Source organism: Triturus cristatus, chromosome 3_2 (genome assembly GCF_964204655.1).
Source record: "Triturus cristatus chromosome 3_2, aTriCri1.1, whole genome shotgun sequence".
In the NCBI taxonomy this organism is placed as follows: Eukaryota; Metazoa; Chordata; class Amphibia; order Caudata; family Salamandridae; genus Triturus; species Triturus cristatus.
Genome location: NC_140584.1, coordinates 366,340,271 through 366,367,057, shown reverse-complemented (window position 1 = coordinate 366,367,057; position 26,787 = coordinate 366,340,271). Strand labels below are relative to the sequence as shown.

General features: G+C 45.2%; 1 protein-coding gene across 1 annotated transcript in view; it reads left to right on the top strand.

The window, feature by feature from the left end:
• FHL3 (four and a half LIM domains 3) overlaps nt 1–26,787 on the top strand; it is a 242,241-nt gene that overhangs the window by 98,203 nt on the left and 117,251 nt on the right. The window contains exon 3 of the mRNA XM_085647873.1: nt 12,152–12,228. The gene's annotated coding sequence lies outside the window, so the exon portion shown is untranslated. The remainder of the gene's footprint in view (nt 1–12,151; nt 12,229–26,787) is intronic.

Sequence of the window (26,787 nt, the reverse complement as noted above, 5' to 3'; positions counted from 1 at the left end):
AATATGAGAGGCCTTGGATTCATTTTCACACCACTGTGGATCCGTGAATGACATCTATTCTAGTACATGTCACTGGTAATTGTGAGAAGACCTCCCTTTATTTGCACCTCGCTATGGATGTTGATATGAACTCTGATTTGCAGATAACCTTGGGTGGTGAGAAAGACTCGCGCATAAGCACATCACTAAAGATGGTGAGATGCTCTTCATTCTCGCTTTCATCTCTTTGTGAAACTACTTTCAGTCATTTGGTCATCTCAATGAAATGGGAGATGATCCTGGTTCTTTTGTATATCTTTGTTTGGTGAGGACGTCTTTCCTCATTTCCACATTTTGGTGGCTTGAGACCGCTTTCACTGATTAGTTCATATCTATTTATTGAAACTATTTTTTATTGCAATTCTCCATGGGCTGCGGCCAGAGCTAGCCTTTGTTAAGATAGCGGCCTGGGCGGAGAGAAATCGGGTACCCTGTCTAATGCTAGCAAATTAAATGAGACCGCAGGGAGGGCCATTCACTGGTCGGTCCCTGGCTGGCTGAGCAGTGACTGGCCCCTGAGCACAGACTACTCTGGACCTCCCCCAGCTCACCTAAACCACTGATAGCTTAGCTGCCTCACGCGCATGATGGTTTTATTGGTGTGTGTCAGCAGGGGTGAGACGGTACAGGGAGTGCAAGGAATGGGGCAATAGGGTGTTCTTTTTTGCCTGCAACCTTGACTACAGAGTGAAGTAATGAGATGGGCCTATAGCACCGAGGGTCCTGTCATAGGCCCTTCTTAAAAATAGGTACCATAGTCGCTTGTTGCCAGAAGCCGTGGATCTTACATGTAGCTGCAGCATTCAGGGCAATTGTAATGACGGTGGCCCACAGGTCAATATTACCTTTACACATGTGCATGGGGACCCCATCTGGGCCCAGAGCTTTATTGATGGGGCTGGTATTAATAGCCGTAATTACCTCCTTAAGTTCAAATTTGATTTTTAAGGGAAAGGAGGGACAAGAATCCGCAGACACGAAAAACCCTGATGATGGTTTTATTGGTGTGTGTCAGCAGGGGTGAGACGATAAAGGGAGTGCAAGGAATGGGGCAATAGGGTGTAAAAAATATTTTCCACTGTATGATAATGAAGGATTAAAACCACTTACTGGCAAATTAGACAGAAACGAGCATGCAGGAACACAGAAAAGCCTGGACCAAGACAGGGGAGCTGCTGCCATCATTATCTTAATGCACACAGCTCCGTGCGCTCCTCAGATTATTGGCGCCCTGGGTCTGGGCCCAGCTCGCCCATGCTAAAGGCCGGCCCTGGCTGCAGCACAGTTGTTGCCTCACCGTCCATGACGCTGTACAAACCTTCCCTTTATTTGTACCTTTGCTCTTTGTACATCAGTAGTGTTTGAGAGACAGTCTTATTTCATTTATACATCTATGTGGATTATGAGTCGACCAAGATGTCTGTTTGTTGCCGAGGAAAATCAAAAGCTGTGGAAGCCAGAGGAGCAGGTGCCTTTCTTTTAGGTTGATCATGTCAGCAGGTGATTGTCTGTGTATGCCAGGACATGTCCATTTGGCCCCGTCTGAGGTCTACAAATGATTATAATTATAATACAGGCCTGATAATGGCTTTAGGTGAGCCTAGGACAACCTTCAGGGCTCTGCCTCAAACCTCTGCCCACCTCTACCCAGGGGACCCCTGACGATGGGCTGTTGTTTTCTCTAATGCAAAAACAACAGTTGATGGACAGACTGCAGAACAATGTCGTACATTCACCCCAGTACAGAGATCTGGGCCTAAATCCATCGTTTTTTTGCTCACCATGCCATTCCAGTTTGAACCCAGCCATATGCAAATCAGTCTGACCCTGTGCCTCATGGGAAGAGTCCAGCCCGAACTGCCAAGCCAGGTCCTCCCTGGACTGGAAACAAGCATCCTAGGACCGGTTTCGGTTGTCACCCCGAGTGGGACGGGTATGCCCAGACGTGGGTCCCGTGCTCTCCATGCCACTGGAATCAAGCTAGCCTGGCTGAAGAGGTGTGAAACCCCGAAACCGGTCCTAGGATGCTTGTTTCCAGTCCAGGGAGGACCTGGCTTGGCAGCTCGGGCTGGACTGTTCCCATGAGGCACAGGGTCAAGACTGATTTGCATATAACTGGGTTCAAACTGGAACGGCATGGTGAGCAAAAAAACGATGGATTTAGGCCCAGATCTCTGTACTGGGGTGAATGTATGACATTGTTCTACATTCTGTCCAGCAACTGTTGTTTTTGCTGTTGCTTTCTCTAGCCAAGGTGTTTGTGTGTGGCGGTGTAGAAGGCAGTGCTACCATCAAGGAACGTTCTCTTGACTACATAAGTGAAGGCAGTAAAGGACCTGTTCTTTAAGTGAAGCAAACGTCAGGTTGTAACAGTCCATTGAAGAATCCATGCAGGACCTAGAGACATATAGACCCTAGTGGGGTTGTAGATAGCCGATGCTCCTACCCCTCCAAACTCGCTACCCGCTACTCTGTTTAGGGTGTGAGAGACTATATTGTCATTTAAACCAGTGGAGTCTCTGCCTACTCTGCCGGTGTGAAACTTTGACCCGGCAGACAAAGAGGCTGCCTGCTCCCCGTGACAGTCTTCCCGCTCTAATTCTGGCGGAATTCTACCAATCTTCTGGGAAATCAATCGAGGGGCATTGTGACACTGGGTCTTGGCTTTGGGTAGCTGTTGCAGTTTGGTTAGTAATCGCCTCTCCCTAAATTTTTCGGACCAAGGAAAAGTGATGGTCTGCTGTCCATGTTCATAGTAAGTTATCCATGATGTGCATTATAGGAGACAAACATGCATATCGCTCCCTCTTAGAGTGATGGTGATCTGTTAAAAGGAAGAGAATGGACCTGCACGATGAGGTACCCAGTGAGCATCAACCAACAGCATTTCCAGCTCTTCAGGCTTGAGTCATACACGAGGGCCAGTTTCCCTGGTCACATTAACCTGTAGCTGCATTAATACCAGTTGTGCTAATTAATAGGCCATATGGACAAGAGCATCAATGTCTACTACAAGTTCAGTGTTGACTGCTTGTCAGGTAGGAAATTTCATACCAGGCCGGTGCAGCTGGGATGGCTGGGGTCAATCAATCACCAATGTCTCCATGGCAAGGTCCACCTCTGCACTCATTTACTTGCAGAAACTATCAGCCCACGGCATACACTGAAGCGCCTTCATGAGATTGCGGTACCAGAAGTCCAGCGGGTGCAGATAGGTGTTCTATTTTTCCAAGGAGCAGCAGAGCGGCTCCGGGGGTATCCAAACCCCCCCCCCCCCGCCCCCCTTCCCCCAAGGCATCTGCTCCTCCTCGGGAAGCGCTACCAGACATTAGGTGGTGCAGACAGGGCGGCTCCCGCGCACTCTGTAATTTCTCATACCTGCCACTTCAGAGAGTTACCAAAAACCTCACTTTGGTTTTGTTGGAAAGCAGAGAAAAAGTAGGAGCCGTGACGCCATATTGTACCGGTGTGTTCTTGCCGCCGTCTGCCACCCTCTTCCCGGTGATGCCCTTCTGAACTTGACATAAGAAAACACCTGTGACATTGGGAGTGGTGCTTGCTTAATGAATGGAAATCTGTTATGACGATACGCAAGCGTCCGTCGTGCACACACACGAGAAGCTCAAGCGTCCCTCACGTGCGCGCGCATACACACCGGACAGGACAGGCCCTGAACAAATGCAGCAGCAGAGCAGGCTCCCGCCCTCCCCCGTATAACTCACGCAGTAAGAACGCAACATCACTTCGGTACCGCCTGTGTGGTAACGGTGCAGGCTTCACTTACATACTTTAACAGGTACAACACACGAAGCAACAGTGCAAGCCTCACCCACAACAAAAGGCGGCCTGGGCAGCAGCAGTGCAAGTTGCCTCCACAAACACAGCACTTAGTACCAGCCACAAAAGCTTCCCTTTTACGCAACTCATGATTCATTCACTCGAGTCTCTGTATACGTCAGCCCCATTACCACTACGTCACCAGTCCTAGTTATTACTTACGAGCCCATCTCACTGAGACAGGAAAGCAACAGGAATTGCTGAAAATAAAAACCCGCTCACCCTGTTGCGTTGTGTAAAGAGTCTTTCATTCCCGCAATCCTCCTGTTATTTTCCTGGATTGAGTGAGATTAGCAGTACAGGGTTGTGCAAGGTTTCAGCCTGGCCTTGATGTGTTTTCTATTTTTTTTGGTCTTCTTAATTTTGCTCTTCAGGCTCCTTCCTTGCCGGGACACGCAAGGAGAAATTAACAAATGTTTATTTTGTTGGAAAGATGGTTTCATTCAAGCTGCTGTTATTTTTGAAGAAGCTTGTCTAACAGTAAACAGCCTTTTAGGGAATTATTCAGAGGCTCAAGTCAACATGGGAGGAGTCCGCTTCAAATGATTGGGTTCTCCAAATAATCAGGACAGTGGCGGTTCCTCCACTAATGCGTAGGAGCGCCACCTTACTGCTCTTTGAGAAGTGCAAAAGGGAAAAATAAAATGATAACATAATGTTGTTATAATTTTATTTTTCCATACTGAGGTAGTTTTGTTTACCTGGCGGGGCAGGGCTGTCATGACAGCCAGCAAAGGGAGGAGTGGTTGGTGCACTGCAAGGTGTTTCTTTTATATCCTGAAACTCTAAAAATGATTACAACAGATGGCAGCCTTCTGGGTTAGGGGACCGCAGGGTGAGATGATTCCGGGTCGGTATGATACAGAGAAAAGGTTCATAATTCCAAATTTAGCAGATTGATGGCAGTCTTAAAGGACATTAATATAGTGACATATCTAAGGGAGAGATGAAATCTACTTCTCTGGGATTACTGAGCCAATTGGATGGAATCCTGAGGGTAACATCATCTTTTGTCCCTCATAGGAGTTCACATCCTGGGGATAAACCAAGTTCTGGCAGATTCATTGAGCAGACCGTTTCCCTCCTCCATCAAACCTTCACTGTCTCCTCTAACATTTCAGAAAATATGCAAGTATTTCGGAACCCCAATAGTGGCTTTCTTTGCCTTGAGGTTCAGTGCTGAAGTTGCTCTCTTTTGCCCCAGGAATGCATCAAAGGGAGCATGGAGAATGTCTGCCGTCAGTGGAATGGCCCCAAGTTCTCTTATATTCCTTTCCCCGGTTTGCTCGAATTCCCAGAGTTGTGTCCGGGCTTTAGAGGGAAGAAAGGGATCTATGTGATTCTAGTAATTCCATTTTGGCCCAGGAGGTGGTCATGGTTTTCTTTTTTGAAATCATGGAATTAGAACCTCCATGGAGTATCCCTCATCATCTTACTTCTGTCATCCAAACTAATTCATCTCCTAACCATGATTGCTCTTGGGATTGAGGGGAGGGTTTTGATGCAGCAAGTAGGCCGTCATACACATTTAGCTGAAGCCGTTCAAAAGTCCAGGAGACTTTCCACCATAAAATCCTTTGTTAGGCATTGGAGGTCTTTCAAGTTTGGGTGTGTTTTGCATTTCTTCGCTCATTTGAAGTGTGAGATTTCTGAAATCCTTCAAATTTTCAGGATGGGTGCAAGTTTAGCCATTCTCTCTTCACCCTGAAATCTCAGTGGGCTGCAAACGGTGCCTCCAGAGAACTCTGGAGTCTTTTACAGGAAGGGGAAATGTTGGTCGCCAGGCCGTTTAAGACATTTTCCTTGTCTGAACCTGTGAGTAAACCATCATTTCTTCCATTGGATCTTCCTTTCATGCTTATTACAGCGTTTCTATACGCATTGGAACTGCGATGTGTGTCTATTGACTCCCATCATATAGTTGACAAAATCCATTCTTGCTGTGGTATACCTCTATAAGTAACGACTGGGACTAGGACGAGGGATCTAGAGGTAATGGCCTGATTACTTATTGGTGTTCCTCACTACTGTTACTCCTGCTCACACTCATCCCAATCATTATGACCCACCCGTAAGTGGTGAATGGCCTTTATCTGGGCGTGGAATGTCAGTAGGATGCTGGGAGTAGAAACCTCTTTATGGCACCCAGCAGGATGGGGAGGGGGTGTTACATTTCTGTATTTCCTGTTGATTTCCTGCCTCATTGAGGTAGTGTCGCCTCCTAAGCTATGGCTGGGATTGGCTGTAGTTGTCCATATTCACCAAGAGCTTTTGAGGAATGTTCTGCCTGCGTGCACTTATTTGTGTGCTCCAATATGGGCGTACTGTGAACATGACACAACTCTTTGTCAGGACTTCATTTAATGGAGTCATTGCAGAGGTTATACCGGTGGAAGTACAGATGTGGGATCAGTTGATGTCACTGTTCACCTCCCAGGTGAGTCAGTCTCACCTGGAGAGGATGAAGATAGATGCAGTGTCTGGAAAGGGGGAAGCTCTCCAATTCAGCTGGTGACTAAGAAAGAAGAGCTTCGCGGAGGCGATATTGTGTCAGCTGTAGACATCTGTCACGGTACAGAAGAGCGTCTGTGTCTAGGGATGTACCCTCACACTGACTCACTGCATGCCGGCCTGTACCCAGGGCAACGAGTGCTTGAGATAAAGTAGGAAGAATGAGGTGTGCTCTTCTCGCTGCTAGGCATTTACTCTCCTAGCATAGGTGTGGTTTTTGGCTTGTGCCAACATGGCGTGATCTTCACCCTGGAGCACGAGGCTGTTGGGTTTCTGGTCTCCATTAATGTAGTCTGAAGTAGACCAGTGGTGCTCTGCATTGTTGAAAATTGCCTCGTTTCGAAGGTGATGTGGTATCTGCAATAAAGGAACCATGGATAGATACATTTATTTTTATGAGCTATCTTACATCAGACGACATCGACACAAGCAAGATACGGCATAAAAGCTAAGATGAACCCTGATTTCTCAAGAGCTTTTGTTTCTGTATGGAGGCCAACGAATGACTGCCATTTGAGACTTAACGCGATTCAATCTGTGTTTTACTACTGTCTTGTCTTCAAAGGTCTATGACCTACTTAGGCTGTGGTCCTGCAGGTCACTACAATCCACAGGGTGGCCATCCACCTTCCACTCACGGGGTCAGGACACAATGCTTTTGCACTCCACCACCACCAGGTTTAAGTCCAGCAGAGGCCTGAGGCTGGTTCTTTTGCACAGAGCCCTGCCCTAAAGACATGAATCTGGCTGCGGTGAGCTGTCACTGCAATACGCACAACCTCACTGGTGTCGCACAGTTTGATGCTGGCTTTTCTGCAGTGGGTCATGTGATGAGTATGTGGGTGGTACATAGCACTCTGGTACTGCCAGCAATTCCTTATAGAACTAGAATCCTCTAGTGCTTACTTCTGCACAGTCAGTGCTTTAAATGGGCCGGTACTCACCGATACTGAGTACCGGCACTTCTACATTTTCGGTGCTTGAGTACTGGGACTTCTCTTTGTCCAAAGAGAGTACCGGTACTCATGGGGATGTAAGCCAAGCTCAGTGAAATTGGCATTTACAAAAAATCGCAACACAGCTGACAATGAGTGGGTGCGTTTTCCTGAAGCACTCTGATCGAGTGCTAATCTCCCCTTTCAATGTGCTAATTGAGCCGCAGCCTGCAAGCATTCATTCAGATTTGGCAGGAAGTTTGCGAGGGGCCAGACCCACACTGTGATGCCTGACGCAATGTCCCCTCAGGCTCTGTGTAGTCCATAGCACTGTAGGTGTGGGCAGGGCCTGCTAACAGGCATATCTCGTGACTCTCGGGAAATCGAAGAGAAGGCTTCCTGCTGGCATAGAAGAGTACAGCAGCCCTTGTTTGGAGCCAGACTAAGGAGGAAGGAGGCAATAGTGATGCTTGTAGCACAGCACATGGGAATCGAGGTTTAGTAATGTGGGCAGCAGCTAATGTAAGCGCTTCTAAAATACATGTACTGAATGCCCTGTCTGCGTGCATGAATGCTTAAATGGTGCCCTTGCACGGATCCCTTTGCGCTGCCCATTGCTCCGCCCCCTAGCCCCACCCCAAGCCCCGCCCTCTAGTCCACATCTCAATTTGATGAGTACCTGCACTAATTTTTTTCCATTTAAAGCACTGTACACAGTTGTGTATCACTTCTTTTTGAACCACCTCATGCTTGGGCCCAGTGCTTTAAATAGGCTGTTACTGAGTACCGGCACTTTTTTATTTTGAGATGGAGAGTACCAGCACTTTTCAGGAGAAATGTAGTAATACTTTTAGTTGAAGAGTACCTGCACTTCTCAGAAACAAGTTTAAAGTCACCTGGTTGGAGCATATCTCCAATTTTCGTTCACTATGTCCAGTGCTTCCCATCAAGACAAGACCATCAACCCACGCCCCTCCAGTCATCAAAGCGCTTCACCGATCATCATATGACTGAAGCGCTATACAAATTCTGCAGTGCAATACAATCCAGCTGCTTTGTTGTTTTTCCTCTGTTCAGCTCTTTGACCAACTCCTCTACCAGAAGTGTGGGTTTCTCCCGCTGCCTGCAGCGAGGGTGTGATGGCTGGCGGCACATGGGGCCACCTGTGTGCATGAATGTGAAACTCTGGAACCTGATCTTGTTAATGTTGAGGGAACCCGAGCTGGGAGCTCCTTATAGACTTTTGTGTTATTGACAGTGACTTTAGGAATGAACCGCTTATTTCACCCTGATGAATGGGCTCGCATGCCTGGCCAGTTCCCAGAGACCCACCGGCATTGGTGTTTTTGGTTTTTATTTTAGTGTGGGGAGTGGGCAGTGTTTGTTTCAATAATTCTGAAATCCCGAGCTGTGCTTCTTCAACCGGAGTTCAGTCATATTTCCTTTGTATGAAGAGAATTTAGAAGAGCAAAGAAAATGTGTATCGAATCCATTCAACTTTGTCAACTTTTGTACATTTTAGCATTTACTCCTGTCATTGTTTTTTCAGCACTACTGAATTGAAGAAGAGCTTAAACCAATTGCCAACCTCTTTTTGAGGGTATAACTCTCCCCCCTCACTCAAGTAGCCCCCAGTTATGAAATAAAAAAATCATTTGTTTACAGATACCCACTCCAAAGTTTTTCAAACAACCAATGGAATGTTGACGCCAGACCAGGATTTTAATGGCAAGCTTTATTTCCATTGTGACAGCATCAAGGATGTCAGTTCGCCAAAATGCTAGGGTTAGTGACATTACATCATATGTCACTTGACCACCCACGCCATCTCTGGATTGACCCCTTGTCCGACCCTTAGCCAGTCAACAGCCACCCGTTTATTGCTCACGTTCTTTTGGAAGGACGTGGCGAGAAAAGTAAAGACCCGAAAGCCATATTGACATTCTATTCCTGCTGCTGCCTTTGTGAATCCTAAGTCCACGGTTAGTAAGGGCAGTACCGGGGGTTGCAGTTGCTACCCCTGGTATGCGCTTATTGAGGTCCACCACTGAATGAGCTACACATTCAATGGGGGGATATCAAACTGTTCTGTTAGATTTTAAATATTGGCTTGGTCTTAATGCCGAGTTCAGGCCTGGAAATGTCAGTTTTGGAGTCTTACGGATTTGGACAGAGTTCTTCAGTGATGTAGAATTGATGAGCTTTTTCAAGAGAATGTCTACCTCACCGACACCGATTAAATCTAGCCCAGCAGTCTGTGGTATTGTAGTATCGAGCAGTTGATGAACCACCATATCTTACTCCAGTGTCTGTGAATGAAGAAAACCTTTGTTTCCTGGTTACATCCTTTTTAGATCGAGCCTACCAGTCCGTGCATGCGGTCTCATTGTAAAAGACCAGCTGTGGACTTACCAAGAACCTGCAGGGGCTTACCATTGGTTGACTTTATTGTCACTATCATTTACTTGCTTATTATTCATTGGATTGACTAGTCCCAGCTTTTCCATCTTGTGTTTGTCCCTCCCATAGAGCATGTCCTCTTTACCATCTCTCTGGCTGGGATCTGTCCTTCCACTGCTCACTTCTTGAACTTGTTTTTTTCCGTTTTGGTTAAGCACTCCATGGGAGTACGTGTTTTCCATCCCTCTCCTTCTCTTCTCTGTGTGCTACCCCCAAAGACGAGACATTGGCTTTGGCAAAGCTTTTAATAAAGTTTTTGATGGTACATAAGGATGCTAACAACAAATATTGTTTAACATATTAGTGCAATTCCTTCAGTTGTAGTTGACATATTTTGGCACAGGTGCTGTGGAGAGCATGGAGACCACTGCTATCTTCTCTGTGGGAATTTATTTCCCTCAACCATATTTTACCTCTTGGTGTTGCAATTTGAGCAGTAGAACATTAAACTTGCAAAGGGTTTCCCCAATTTTCGGGCTGGGGTATGTGTCATGGCTAAGCTCTGATTTTCTGGTGTCAATCCATGGTCCTTTGGAACAAAGTGCTGGATATCGGCTGGAACTCGGAGTGTTACCACAAATTTACTACTAATGCTACTACCCTTGGTGATTCCAATTGATTGTCCTTCAAAAAATAGTGTGTGCATTATTATTCATTTGTGCATTTAATTAAAAAATAAATTTTAGGTGTGTACAGCTGTTTTAAAGAAAGTGATACCCATAGATCTCTGCCTCAGACCAATAAGATGCCAAGTCTGTCACATTATGTTTGATACACCTATTCAATAGGGGTGGGAGTAGACATATAAAAGGCATTAAAAACCAAATCATCCGTAAAGTTGAATTATCGTTGTAATTATCAGAGAAAGTAATATTTATTTTCAAAACTGTACGGTGGTATAAGTGATTTGTAGTGATGAATTGGATTGATGGCTGGGGTATGCATAGTTTTGTTATGCAATTCCTCTGTAAAAAGTAGTGGAAGCATACGGCATCCCTGTGGGTTGTAGGGTTGGTCTGCAAAAGACAGATTTTCCCAGAATTTTAGGATATCCAGACGGGATAACTTTAGATATCACAAATTTACATACCATAAATGAAAACCTGCTATTGATACAGCTGGCTTAGCCCAACATTTGCCACTTCTGTAGAAAGCTATATGTAAAGACATGGCAGAGCTCCAGCAATTGTAATCCAAATCTCTGTGAAAACCCCGTAGTAGACTTTGGGTCCACTACATCAAACACCATTGATGGAAAATGTTGGTGAACATGGACAGCAACTCTGGTCCCATCAAACAGTAGTGTCGTGAAGATGATTGAAGCTCATATACATTGCATGGCTGTATTATCTAAAACGGATTTACAAAGGCTTGAAGTCACAGGCAGCCCAGACAGGTAATTTGAGGTCTAATGGTTAAGCCAAGAATGTTAATTACATTTGGTTAGTGTGGCGTTGAGAACCATGTACTGCAGTTTGTTTGAAGCAATTTCACCATTGCCCCAAGTGGAAGAGGATGCCTAACTGGAAATCTATAATTAAAATTTCAGTGTAACTGTAAGGAAAACACCTATATAGAGAAACAGACTTGGTACTGGAGCAGAAACTTGTGCGAAAGAGCAAAGGCAAGCATGTACAATTCTTTGAAAGAAAAACTAAATGTGTCAATATTGTGCAGAAACGAATGAGGCTCTTGCTGAAAGTAGAGTGTGCATGCATGGTATCAATGTTCTAGAGGTATTTTCTAGTGAACAGTCCTATCAAGATTATGGCTGAATATAATGCATAATATCAAATTTACCATCTAGATTACGTGTCTCGGTGTCATTGGGATTATTGATTTACTTTTTGGAATATGCAGCTTCAGGACATCCATCACATGAGCGTCTTGTCTAGATCCAGAATTCTATAGCCTAAACGAGAGAGTATCCCATAAATTCAAGGAGATCTCTTCACAGCCAATATGAAAGAAGTAGATTTCTGGGGAATAACTAATTTTTCACAATTCAACTTCAGGGATTTGTGGGGTCATTTGTTTCCTATTGTAGTGCCGTATTATAAACTTCTGTGTGATGTGAATTGTACAACAGTATTGGGGGATAAAATGGCAGAAATACAATTTAAGGCTGTTATATTAACTGGTCTGTAGGCAAGTACAGGCGTAGGCAGTAATTGATTACACTGGCGCCTAACATGTTACATTCCCCAATGGCAGAATTGGATAAAATTGTTTTCTTCACAATTGTAAAGGAATTGCACAAATGTTTTATAATACAGACTATGATGAATTTAATTGTGCCGGCGTAGATACCGTATGTTAGAATTGTTAAGGTTCAAATTCTTCATATCTTCTTTGGTCTTTTTCTACAGAGGGAACAAGGAAGAAAAAGCTGTAAATGCACATTGTGCCGAAAGGAGGACCTTGCTGTGCATCAGTTATTCTCCTGGTAAGATTATGGATTGTTTTGATGAGATTTTTTACAGTACTTCCTGTGTCCGCATTGGGGCAAGGGAGTACTTTCAGCACCTTGATCTGTGCGTTGTTCATCCCGAATTGTGATAGTGAAAAATTAAAAACCTACTCCTTCCAGAAAACAAAAAGATGTAGACAAAATTGTGTATGTAGTGGGGCGTGATCTACAATCGACGGATTGAGTGGGAGCAAAATCTGATCAAGAGGTGATTAACATTGAGAATACACGAAGAACATGATATTTATGTGGTGAGACAGGATGGCCAAAAATGCTCAAAGTATCCATGTCATGATACCTATATGTAGTGTGACTGGATTAGCGAAAACACTAGGAGTATACAAAGGACCCAGCAGAGGGTGTTGCTGGAGTAAATGGTGCTGGAAGATGGATGTTAACACTTGATGAAGGTCCAAAAAAATGATATTTGTGTCTTATTTACTCATTGTTTTGGTGCATTGGCATTTTAGCAGCACAGACTAAAATTGTTGAAGCAGAAATAAAAACAAGCATTGGCATAGCCAATCGGTCTCGCCTTTGGGACATTATAAGTGTTTAGCCATGCAACAGTTGATGTTGCACCAAGGATATTGTGCTGCATAATTAAATATTTATAAGGTCCCAAAGGCGAGATCTATTGGCTATGCCAGTGCTTGTTCCTAGAGCAGCGCATGCATGCTGCCTAGGCAAGACCTAAACAGCACTGCAGCATCGTGCGCTCGAAATTAGCGTGGGACCACAAGTAAAGTCCAGATTGTAGTTTGAAAATGCAGTCACAGTAATGGCCCTAGTGTGCCTCTGTGCGTTAACCAGAGCCCAGGAAGTCCCTCCATCTGAACCAATACTGTTCACTACGGACTTGTTTCACCCGGCATGTATACAATGCAACTCAGCCCTGAGTGCGTGTGTCGGGACCCAGATGGTCCTTTCGTATAAGACAATAGTGAGCAAAGTAGGCTCGTATCCCCCGTGTACACCTAATGTAACTTAGCCCCTGAGGGGAGCGGAAGGGGGTAAACACCGCGGCATGCAAATGTGTGGCCTTGATAAGTCTGTAAAGCTAAAGTCTCCGAATCAGCATCTGAGCGTAAGCCGGTACGGTGTCCCGTATAGAAGGTTAATGTTGTGAGGGCCTCTTATAGAGATGTGTATGTTTGACACATTTACCCGTGATGCTGCTAACTCAGATGAGACGATGCTCTGCGCTTTTTACAGGTGCAAACTCTGTGCAACGGTTTTAGGATAGTTTTGCCGGGTTTGAAAGAAAATGTAGCATATACACAACACCAGTCAGGGGTGGGGGTGGTAGGACGTTCACTGTATACCGTTAAACTAACTAAGATGGGGAGGCTGGTTCCTTAGGGACGAGAGGGGAGGACAGCGTAGACATGTCAGGCGTGAAAGGTGAGAAAAGCAAACATCTGAAATTTCTTTGCGTGTCATTCAGTGTCATTATTTGTGAGACAGTTCTTGAACAATGCAAAGCTCACAAGTTTCCAAGGTACACACAGGCAGCTCATCCAGTTCAGTACATGTTTTTTTTGTTTACATTCGGGCGACCCACCCTATAGCCTCGCGTGCCCCAGGAGTGTATATGGACTTGCAGGAGCATTGGCGCCTTTGTTTAAAGTTAAATGTGAGCAGGGAGGCGTTTCCTCTGTCGGAAACCACAACCAAAACCTTTGCTGACCTAATAAAACAAGCGCCGGGTTCTGATGCAATCAAGTGGGTCACTGCTAAGAAAACAAGATGACCAGCGCTGACAGCCATCTGTTTCCAATTAACGCGAGACGCTGGCGCGATAATTGGAAACAGATGGCGCTGCTGCTCGCTCCCGAGCACCCTAGGCCAGGGGACAGAGAAGGTGGGACATGCACCCGCCAATTGCGTGCTGTCTTTCTTAGAAAGACGCATGCAAAGCCCAATAGCAAGTGATACAAAAAGTACATGCACGAGCGTGTGTTTGGAGTTTAAAAGCCCTTACTAAATGCCTCGCAACGCATGCGCGCTGGCTCAGGTGAGACCTAAAAATGGTGTTCTAGACAGGAAATAGCCAGATCCATCTTTTATCCCTGCTTTGCCATAAGAGTGCTCGACGTTGTTTTACAGGTTGCAAGTCAGACAGAACAAGTGTTGCCAAAATCCAGCTTTCACTTAAAGCAGTGAGGAGGCCACATTGGTGAGAGTTGCAGAGGTAATGTGAAGGTCTTTTCACTATGTCCTTTGACAGTTTGTTAAGACTGAAGTACATTCACCATCATTATTCCTTTGATGAATGTGTTGTGTTCCAGAGATTGTGGCATTCCACAGTTTACGACCAAAATGTCAATGGAAATATTTTCTTATAGTGGTGGGAAAGAGTTGGTCTTCGATTGGTTATTGAAACTCTTGTTCTGTGATTGGCTGGGGAGGCTCATGTTAGTTGTTTATTGGACATGGGAATGCGGAGAGTGAATGTGCACCTGGCACAGTATGTATCCGGTGAATATCCCCCTCATTTCATTGGGCAGTCTGGCTTGAGGCAGACTCCATTGACTTGAGCACAGTGATGTTGATTATGGACTCACTCCCTGCAGCAGCTTATATTGCATGAGTTGACCCAGTCAGACCCCGACATGTATCTGCATCACGAGGGGGATAGGCTCCTGCAGCTTCCTCTGGCCCCTCCATGCTCCTGCTCCACTTTACAGTGATACCGTGCAACACGCAGGGTTATCAGGAAACAAGTGAGGTATTCTGGAGTTTAGATTTTCAAACATTCTTGAGGGCGGGGATGCAGGTGATAGACCGTAAGCAGCGGTGGCTCCTCCGCTAAGGTAGAGGAACATTGCCCCACTGCTTTAACTGCAAGCTCAATACAAAAAATAAAATTATAACAATGTTCCTTAATTGTCATTTTATTTTTTGTATTGAGCTTGCAGTTGAAGCCAGGCTGTTAGGGTGGGGCTGGACTGGGCTCCCCAGGTCACAGGGAGGAGGAGTGGCGGCTGCACTATGAGTGCAAATGACAGTTTGGCTGGATGTCTCGGGCCAGCCAAACCGTCGTGCGCACTTTGCATGTTCTCCACAGACTGTATTGTACAGCATGGGTGGAGAACATGCTCAAGCTCCCAGTCTCTCTCTGAGTGCCGAACCACGGCGCTCAGACCCATCACAAGGCTGCTGTAAGGCAGTGTTGTGATTGGCCCGGCTATTCTGGGATGCTGTGGGCTTCCTGCTGCAGAAAGGACGGAGGAGAGGTGGCGGCCGGCAGTATTCATGTAAGTGTTTTTTTATTTCCCCCCTCTACCTGCCCCCTCCTCCCTCCTGCCCACCACCCCCGTTCGGTAGCAGCCACTACTGACAGTAAGTACTTAGGTATCTGATATCTGATTTTGTGCTAAATGTGGGGAAAGAAAACCGTAAAAGGGAGAATGGAAGGGCAGGCGATTAGGCAGCTAGGCCCCTGTTAAAGCAAACATGGCAAATAAGTTAGTGACATTTCTTAAATGCTAAATAGAAAGAAGTTTCCACATTTTTATATCTGACTGAAGTTTTAACGTTGGCTTGTTGCATGGACATGACCTGTAACGTAAGTTGGACCTGGCCATGAGTCTAATCCTTTTCCTACAAGTGTAAGTGTGACTGGGTAGGAAAGGACGGCACAGTGCTGACGTGTGGCGTGGTGTGCTGTGGCAGCAGGCCCACACATAGAAGCAAACCTTTGGAGTGGGCATGAGATCTTGCCTAAAACAACGATGCTGTGTTTTGGGCAATTGTGGGGTGACATTGCGCCAGCATGGCTCCTGCATTGTGTTATTCATAGACTCCGGTGAATAGTGACATCGTGTAAGCGCCCCTGTATTCGGAAGAAAGACCATTACCAGCCTCCTCTGCACTTCCTTTCCAGTTAAAGACACACTATCTCTCTTTTTCCACCAGAAACTGCCCACAAAGGCATATTTGTATTGTTCTCAAAACGACTTGATGTTTATCTACATCTACATCTGTGTGCTTGTTTAAAACGTGCACTGCGTCCTGCTCGAAGGACTTCCACCCACGCAGCAACGAGAAATATTACAACCCAAAGACAGAAAGCTAGAACTGTGGGCTCTGCTCCAGCTGCCAAGTATCCTTGTTTCTTTGCGCATGCGTTCAAATGTAGGTGATGAAATAAGTAAATAAGGAGCGTTATGTTACGTAACCGACACATGCCAAAATGCCAAGGGGGGATTCAGTTTGTGGCCTGTACCATATCCACGGTCAATTATATTGTTTTATCAGTATTACATGGAGGCCAACACGTTCAGCGTGGTCATAGCCATGAAGATGTGCTTGCTTGCCCACTTGTGGCCACTATTTCTTTGTAGTTTCGTGCCCCGGGAGGGAACGGCTTTGCTTCGTTTCAGAGATTCTCATCGGACTCCCTTTTGGCTCGCGGCCCACGTAAACGTTCCTAAGAGTAGCCTGCGGGCGAGCATTCGCACCGCCCTGCCGCGGTGATTACAAAGCTGCCCTTTATCCCGGGCTTCTCAGAAGAGCTGACAAAAGCAGCCCTGTAACAACTGTCTGCGGCCGGGAAGACCTCTCTCGCGTTGTCTGGTGAAGGGCGGGACCACGGAGGCCCAGCGCGCGACGCGCCACCTTGTATAATGAAAGCACTGCTCTCGATCTGTATGCACGCGCTACCGAGAGCTTCTGTGCAGTTAAAGCCGAATGCGCGAGGACAAGAGCAAGTGGAATGTTGCCTGCATTCCTTAGAAATGTACAGGTAGTCCGGAAACCACGTGAAAATAAAAATCATGCACCACGAGCAATTGTTAATAATAGGATTCATTGACAGCTTTGGCGCTGGTGGCGCCCTGTGCGAGTGTTTGTTGGCACTGCCAAATACCACCTCGCCACACACGGATTGCCTCACTACCACCCTTTAACAGTGCTTCTTAAGTCTCCACAAGCACTCTCACACATGCATTTAATTAATTTTATAGCGCCACTCATACCAGTGTAGGGTGTCAGAGCACTTTACATCACACACACCACACAGAGGCAATCAATCATAGGTGTGTAAATCAGTGTATAGTATATGTTGCATAAAACAGAGGACTACAAGGTGTAGGATTCACATGACAACCATACTAGTAGGCAGTATAGTTTAATAGTGATGGGTCTGGAGAAGCACAAACTAAGACATTTAAAACGTTAAACCATGGTTGGGCATTCTCTTTAATAATTAGGATTGATTTCTATCCAAATGGACCCTTTTTCCAACATTAGGTTTAATGAAAGACTGGGGTAAAAAATCATAACGCTCTAATCTATACCTTGCATGCAGCTCTTTGATGATGGTTAAAAGCTTACTGTTCTATGTAAGGATTTTAACTGCAAGTAACAAAATGATCTTTCAGACAAAAACAGTCACCCACTGACCTATTTACATTATATGCACTTTGTCATCTGCATGGTGCATGTTCTTTGCAACAGGCACGTGGAGAAGTGTGGCTCAATGGTTAGAGTGGCAGACCTCGATGCAGAGCACTGGTCTGGGACCAGGGTTCGATTCCTGTCGCGGCAGGGTCTCGGGCTATAAATTCCGCGGACCGGATATTCTCGCCTCAGTGCCTATTCTAATCATGGGTCCCACGCTGCAACTCTGGGCAATAGCTTGCTTAATCTCCACAACGGCCCCAACAGCGCTGGGATGCCTGGCCTCACCATGGGGGTGCCCAGGAGTGGACACCTCACATGGAAAGCCAGGAAGGGTTCCACAGCGGTATGAGTAAAAGCGCCAGGATGCCCCCGTTGGGGGTGGCAGTGCGCTATACAAGTACAAACACATTTACATTTACACATTAATCCACTGCACTACCTTACCATTAGTCAAACATTTCACTAGACAAACCACCAATTTCTCTTTAGGAATAACATGAATCACTGGAGTTATCTTGCCATTTTTATTGTTGCCTGAAATTTGCTGGATGCCAGAAACGTGGCAGTGGGTGCTTTTCCAACCATAATATACTTGCAAACACAACGCTCCCACCCAAAGTCAGTGCCCGGTGCAGTTGCACCAGTCACACAGACCCAGAGCCGGCCCTAATATGATTTGTAGAATTTGCCTGATGTCTGCTTGGGTTCTTAGATCCCCAGTTACGTCCAGGGCCAGCCTTAAGCATGGGTGAGCTGGGCCCAGGCCACCAATATACTGAGGGGCGCAGCATTGAGCTGCTTGACAATGTTATGCAAACAGCTGCCAACATTTTAAAACTGTAGACTGGAAGATTTTGAAGAGGAAAAAAATGTGGGCATATATTTAGGAGGTTATTTTAGACGAGAGACCGTTAACATAAAGCCATTATTGGATTAATAAAATTGAGTCCCCACCGGAATTGGGTCTTTTGGCGTGTATTGGACTTGGACAAAAAATAGGCTTGGGCATAAAAATAAACATCGCGCCCATTAGTAGATTAGAAAGCTAAAAAAAAAAGTGACCCATATTTCCAAAATTCTGGCTGTTTTAAACTTGTAAAGATACACAGTGTGTTTTACAAGGTATGGAAGGCTGCGTGTATTTAGGTTAGCTGCAATGTTTGATTTAGTGTCTGGGAAATCAACAGTAAAATCTGGCCCACCAGACCATAAAACAGGCCTACAAACAACCAAAAAGCACAGATACTGACCTGTCTGACCAGCCCTTCTGGCACTGACTGATTTCCTTATAGGCCAGTCAGACCCAGCCAACCAGACTCCATTTCTTACTTTATTGTAAACCCTAAAGCGTTGGCCCAGTGCAAGTGATAAGGAAAGATGAACACTTGTCACCCTTCACACACACTCCTCACACGCTAATGTCTTCCAATACCCCGCCCGAGTGAATGGTCTTCATGCTAGCGGTGGTTTCTATGGTGGTGACAGTGGACCACAAGGTCAGGGTTTGTTCTTTGGTCATGATGGGAAGTTCAGTTGCGATGGTGATGGGGACTGGTTGAGGGTTTAAGTTGCCTTATTTGGAGGTGACTTTGTTACAGAAGAATTCCGAGAGCTTGTTGCAAAGGTCTTGCAAGGGGGTGATGTTGCGGTGGACGTGGTGAAATGTTTGATGATGGTGACAATGTCCTTGCTGCTGTTTGTGCCGGTGTCGATGTGGTCTGCAAAAGCTGTGCTGTTGGTGTGCCGTATCTGATGGTGGTAGCCTCTTAGGGCAGATTTAAAGATGTCTTTATCTGTGGTGTCTTGACTTGATCTCCATTGGTGTCAGTTGCTTGCAGTGGCGTTTCGTCACCCTGAGTTCCTCTGAGGTGCAGGGGAATGGTGCAGTTGCTAGTCTGCACCTCGGCTGGAACACTTGCACAGAGTCATCTATGGTTTCCCTGGGCGCAGATTTGCATTTGTTAAAAACAGATGTGATGTTTATAGACCTGGAATTATCATGTCCTGAAACTCTTGTAATGAATAGGAGAGTTGGCTGGCTCTAGAATGCAGCGTGCAGGCGGTATGTACCAGACACTGCCAGGTATGTAACTCTCCCTCTATTGTGCCTTTTCCACATCAGCCTTGGAGAGGCTCTGCCCTCTTGTGAACTTTTCGAAGCTTATATAGGCAAGTCTGGTTCTGGCCTGTCTGCATTCATCATACAGCACGGACAGGCCTGCTGGCCGCACAGAGGCTAATCTGGAACATGTGCTTCAACCAATTTACATTACAGCCCCGTGATTGTCCTATCCTGCCACACGCACGTTGACACACAGCGCCAAAAATGTGCGCTATTTCCTGCCTGCCAGAGGCCCCGGCTGTTCTTTCCCTCTTTTGGTCCTGCATGTCGGGTGCATTTAAATTCATATCTTTTTTTTTTGGGAAGAAGTAGTGTACTTTCCCGAAAATGAACAAAACCCCACACTTCAATAAATTGGCTTATGTAAGATATACAACTGGCCTAGCTACTCAGGCACTCATTTTTTCGATAATCGGAGAATAACAGCTTGAGCAGAATGACTGCCTCTCAGACCGGCGACTTGCAGGTTGCACATAAGCATTAGGTACTTAACTTGTTGACCATTGTTGTGTTATGTTTAGTTTTTATTGACTTTTTATGTAGCATAAATTAGACCCATGACGTTCTGCGACAGAGCGTGTCGCAACCTATATTTTGTAAAGCAGATAGAACTTCGTTTTTTGTCTCCTTTTTTTGACTATTTCTAATGCAGAACATTTTTGCATGTGGGATAGTTGAAAATATGTTTTAGAATAGGGCACAAGTGCTGCGGAAGTTCATCTATATTAGCAATAAAGAAAGAGGAAGGAAGAGTTTGTGAGGTCAATAGAAGGCCACTGTATGGATATCAATGATAAGAGTAGAGAGAAAAGAGGGACATATTTAAAGATCATCTCACATTAGGAGTGGGAGCAAAGAGCGGAAACGTCAATAAAGACACCAAAGCCTTCATATCCTAGCGACAAAACCACGTTACTAATGCTCTATTACGTCTTGCTGCTGACCAATGGTTAAGAGTGGTGAACAGTAACCTGCATGTTGGTGGACATGATTTATATTCTTATTCACTAATCCTAAATTTGCAATTTTTCAAGAGAAACATTGAAAAAGCATGGGGCCCACTCCACAAAGAAAGTTGGAAAATATGGACTGAGATCTCCGCCTGTATGTACATTTCCTGCTTTCTCAAATTCACAAATGTTGCCAAGGCTATGTCGAAACTGCACCGGGAGCAGGTATTTAGATGTACCTCTGGGAAGGCCATGTGACATTACCAGCTGGATACTATACCCATTGCAGGAAGAAGGGAACACTGCGCAGGGCGACTAAAATGTCCTTTACAAATTCACCCCCCCCCCCTCCTTTAAATTAACAAATGTTTTCCTGTAGGGAATCTACTTTTCCCCCTACCCCTCAACAAATTTAGCGATGAGCCATTCTTCTGGTCACACTGGAAAGAGATTTCCGCTGACCAGTGGCTGACAATTTCCAGGGCGGAAAGAAAGAGGAGCTTGATTTAAAAAAAAAACAAAAAAACCTTTAATGTAGTTTTATATAGTACATCCTCGACCCAAAGGTATTGAAGGTCTTTACATGAGCACCAGTTACATTACACAATGCCAGTTTTTTTTTTAATTTAGGCACGTGGAGGTTAAGTAATTTTCCTATGACCACAGTGTGAGTGTGTGCAGAGACTTAAAGCTGGTTCCCCAGTTCCTAACAAAAGGAAAAGGGCTTATACCTGCCAGGAATCCCTTTAATTCCTGAAGGCATGGATATGGTAAGTTCCATCAGAAACCTATATATTAATTTCCATTTGAATTGGCCTGTGTGAATAGACCCCCATGGTTCCTAATCGATCCTAATTTTTGCAAATGGTGGGCAATGGGGCTCGTTTTTGGAGACCAGTACTTCCATTTCCCTTATGTGGCTTTAGCTCATAGGAAGGGAGAGCAGTGCCCTGCTGCTTTGCGGGTGGACTGGGCGGCTCTGCTCATGGAGCAGGGCAGAGGGGGAGTGGTTTGCCCACTTCTAAGTGTGCAATGACTGTTTGGTCGGCCCTGTCGGGCAGCCCAGACCAGTCCTGCGCACTTCCCTGTTCTCCAAAGCGCCGTTTCACGGCGCCCAGACCAATCACAACACATCCTTGTGATTGACTTAGGGGAAGGACCCTGGCTGCCTGCTTCCTGTTCCTGTAGTTGGAGACAGGAGAGCAGAAGCAGCGAAGCGGGACCGGCATCAAGGCAAGTTTATGTTTAAAAAAGATATATATATTATCTTGCCAACTGCGACAGTCCCCTTTGTGCCCCCCGCGAGCCATTCCAACCGCCGCTGCTTGGTTGATTTCTTAGCTGTGGGCTTAATGAGTTCCACAGGTGTTCGGATACATTTCTTATTGCTCACCTCCATGAGATTTCTGGGTAAACATGGTTTGAAAAATCAGGTTTGCTTCGCTGGATCTGAGGTTGTGACTGGGTGTGGAGTGTGAAGACGGGGAGTAAGTTATGATGACTCAGTAACTGGCTGAAGGTGTCATGCCTTAGCAGTGGGAGAGACCGGGCTACCAGTTGCAGTGCAAAGGATTTTAATATTTTTCAACATTATGACCTGCTAAATGGACCACTGATGGAGTTGATGTGATGTCAAGGTACATCATTAGAATTCACGTCCGCCTGGTGTCTCTCTAAGGCAAGAAGCGTTGGAGCAGAGAGACTTATTTGCAAGCCCTAAGGCATATGTCATTTGTGACTGAGCTGCTTGCGCCTCTTGCAAATCTTTAAATAATATATCCCCTGACTTGCCTGTAGATCAGGCTGATCCAAGCACAGGCCAGCTCACTCTCGCTCAAAAAACAACTTGGAAAGTCCATCTAAAACAAGCATTGCCAAAGCCAATAGGTCTGGCCTTGACAGGCTAGTACAATGTTGACCACGCTTGCAATGAAAATAAAAAAGAAACATGCAACTGCCTAAACGTAGAAGCCATTTACTTGCAAAACGTTAAAAAAGATAACCGTCACATATCATGTCATTAGAAAGATGAACATGCTTCCTTGCAGGCAGTTGTTCACAAGAAAGGGTTTATAGTTTATAAACCTTTCATAGTTCAAAATCACATCACTGGAAGGCAGGCGTGGCCGGTACAGGTAAGAGCGGTGGGGCGGGGGTGAAGTTGACTGACGACAGGATAGGGAAAATAAATTAATAAATAAATAAAATGACTTAGCTTGCGCTCACCGCATCGCTGACTTGGCTATGCGGCGAGCACAAGGTAAATCGTTTTATTTATTTTTTATTTTTATTTTCTGTATTCCATCATCTGTCGACTCCCCACCTCACCAACCTAACTTGTACCGGCCACGCCTGCTGGAAGGTACGATTCTTATTGGTGCAAAAAAAGGTGCTATTGGCTTTGAATTTCAATAAATTTAAAATCTAGGTTAAATGCACCAAAATGACTAAAACATTAAAATAATGATAAACAATGGGGAAAAAAATTATTGGCAAAGTAAAGTATTGGTTGGCCAGCCCCGGAACTTTTTAGGTGGATGTGTACATGTGATAAGTTAAAAAGCTATCAATAGCATAATTGGGCTGACCAAAAGCCCCAAGCTGTATGCTTTGGTAGGCAGAAGCAAAGCGTGTACAGCCGTTGAACAGACCAATGGAGAGGGTTGAACAAAAACCTTCTGTATATTTGTATATGCATTCTTTAATTTTTAATTTTTTTTTTTGATTAAAGCAGTCACTAGCCAGTTGCTGGGCCATTGCCCATTGAGGGACTAAAATCAACATAATGGCTGGGTCCTGTTTTAAACTCGCTTAGTTTACAGTTAATACCTGTACCAACCCAAACTCACCCACTGGTGGCCAGTACAGTGCACATCTGAATATCTACTGAGTACTAAGCGTAACACTGTTCAGGCAAGTCACTGGGTTCTTTCTCTCTTTTCCAACATGTTCCAAAAACAATATTTTATCACCCTTGCTGAGGGAAGTGACAGTTATTTGTCAGACCGGCTTTGCCTCTTGTAAGTATCTCCCTCCTCCCCCTCCCCCCTGAACACTGGTAATACATAGCATATTGCACTTGGTGCACGTACACTATTAATATTAAAAGGAGAGCAGTGTTATCGCATATGTAGACCCATGTAAAAAAAAAAAAATACAGCTACACCCTCAAAGGCGTGCACACGTTTTCCTTTGGCAATCTCCGCAGGTAACCTGTTTTACCTTTGCAAGTGCAAACGCAGGGACAGAAGGATGCTTATTAGCTTCCGGGGGTCCGGGTAGGTCTGACGTGTTACAGGTCATGTGATTAATATACAGCGCAGGCCGGGCTCGTCCGTCAGCCCCACATCTCGCAGCTGCTGTTTATTCAGCGAGTACACAGAGGGTTTAGGAAGAGCTGCACACAATTTAGGGCCCTGGACAGGTTAATCCCCAGGCTTTAGGTAGCCAAACACAGCGGCCTGTCCATCACTTTAATTGATCGCAAACGCTGCCTGTGAGGAAAGTGACTGGCTTGTCTGGGAATCCCGAGGCCAGGGTAGGTGACCGGGGCAGTCCGTGGTAAATATTACAGCTGATCAGTTGCAAAAACAAAAGCAACAAAAAAATCTGCTGAAACCAATTGCATCACACGGGGCTTTATCGGATTATACATTTCTAACAGGAAAAAATAAGGGAAACCTGCTTATTAAATAAAAAAGTATAAATTGATTCCAATTGACACTATAAGCTGCTGATAACCAGTTACCCAGACCTACCTCGATCATTTGAAACGTTCTCTTCAGCAGTAGCTAGATCAAGTACACGCCATTTGGAAGTGGTCAATTGGAATTTCCGGCAGGTCTCGGCCTGCTGGCCAAACCCTCCCCCATTCTGGAGTAAGAGGCCGCTGTGGCCAAGCAGTGCCCTTGCAAGTGGCGCCCAGTAGAATATTATGTGGGCCTACAGCCAAGCTCCTGGCCAAGACCTATAAATAAACAATTTGTGTGTGTCTGCACCACTGCCAGACCACACACCGTCTCCCACCCGCTTTAGGAAACGAGTGGAGGTTGTTATCAACCAGCTTAGTGAGACCTGGCGTTTTAAAATTAATTATTTCAGTGAGCCCACTTTACTGCTAGTAAACTAATAGCAGTGAGAGAACCAACAAGTTAACAGGGAGAGGGTCTGGCTTGGTGTTTAGAGTCTGTGCACGAGCCGAGCTCCTGAACATGTTTGCTATGTAAGTTGTAGACCAAGCATCATGTAAAATATGATAATGTCTCTTCAAAATGTAAAAAAGTTTATTTCTTTAGCATGTGGAAGCTTTGACTTTAATATTTCACCTTGTAGCACACTGCGCTAAGACGTACTAAAATATTTCCCTAAGATCACACCATTTAAGCGGGGAAGCCGCGATTTATCCAGGTTTTCGGTTTCACCTTGTACAACTCAGCCTGCAAATGGTTATCTATTTGTCTCTCATCATGTTAAGGCATTGTTTTGACCTCTTAGCACACTTTTTTTGCATTACTTATACAGCACAAACTTGATCCGAAAGTGTTAGAGCGCTTTACGTGAGCACCATTTACATTAGGTCACCATTCATTGTTTACAGGGGTGGGGTGATGAAGTGATTTGCCCAGAATCACATGGTGTTGAGCTGACGCTATTGTCGAGCAGAGGCTCGAACCTGGTTCCTCGGGTTCAAAGTTCATTGCTTGTGGCCCTAATGCCACATCCAGATATAGGGAGTGTTGAAGGTAGGCAGAAGTCGCTTGAAAACTCGGCTCGTTATGGGCTCCAGGTTCCAACAGAACCTCGAGCTGAGCCAGAGCCAGGCTTCAGGCTTGAGCCTGCTTGTGCTTTCAGTGGCTCGCCCACCTCTATAAACTAGCCCAGAGTGCTAAAAGCCTATGGCTGAGATCTTGGTGCTATCTGCCCACGAGACCCCAACAGTCTTTCATCCTTCTAAGGTCAGTAACATTCACCCAGTTGATCTTGTGATGACCCATATTATTAAAGCACTTCAAACTGCAAGGCCTTGGAAGTAAGCGTTATGTAAACACAATCCGCTCTTTTAAACGAATATCTGTGCTGCATGTGGCACAGTAGCACAAAATGTTGAGACCCCCTAGAAATATTTGGAGTGTAACCATGCCCTTTAGAACCCCTTCAGTATAAATTGTGCACGCTCCTTCTAAAGTAGGGGTCACCAACCTTTTCTGAAATAAGAGCTTCTTGTGGTAAATGAAAATCATCCTGAGCTACCAATATTACTGGTGTGAAAACAGTGACCACGTCAGACAAGATTACATGAGTGGCCGCCCTAGGCAAGATTACCAGCTCATTGCTTCATGCAGGGTTGCTAGCAATAATGTGAAATATGCTTTATGAATTTGGAGTGCCTCGCTATGGATATTCCATGACAGCCTTAGTTGCACTGTGTCTGGCACCAGTGTAATAATATTAGTAATAAATCTCCCCAGTGATTGAACAATCAAATATCAACTTTTCAATTGAGGGTTACATACATTTATTCAGCAAAGCTAAATCTTCTAATTTGTTAGGCTAGATGGGCACAGGTGAGTTATTCACAAGTCTCTGGAGAGTTACCAGTAGATCACAAGCTACTCTTTGGAGGAGCATGTAAACAGTGAACAAACTACCAACCTTATACAACCAACCCCCAACAAATGGATGCAGTCACTTAATCTCATTTGTTTGCTAATTGAAAGAAAAGAGAATACAAATTTAATTGGCAATAAAGAACAGATTTTAATAAGCGCGCAGAAGGTCATTGAGTGCCGCAGAACTATACAATGAACTCCAAATCACAATGCAGCAGACAGTGGTTTATATACTTTTTAAAGGTAAATACGTCACATGCATAATTACTGATAGAATGTTCGAGCACAGCATCACTATCAAAAAGGCAATACTATTCTACCAAAATAACTGCTCACATGACTAAAGAATGCAGCCTATCCACACCTGTGCTTTGCTACATTTCTACACTGGCTTTGTGTCCTTGACTTTTCTGGTTTTGAAGCATAACACTGCCACTCTTACATG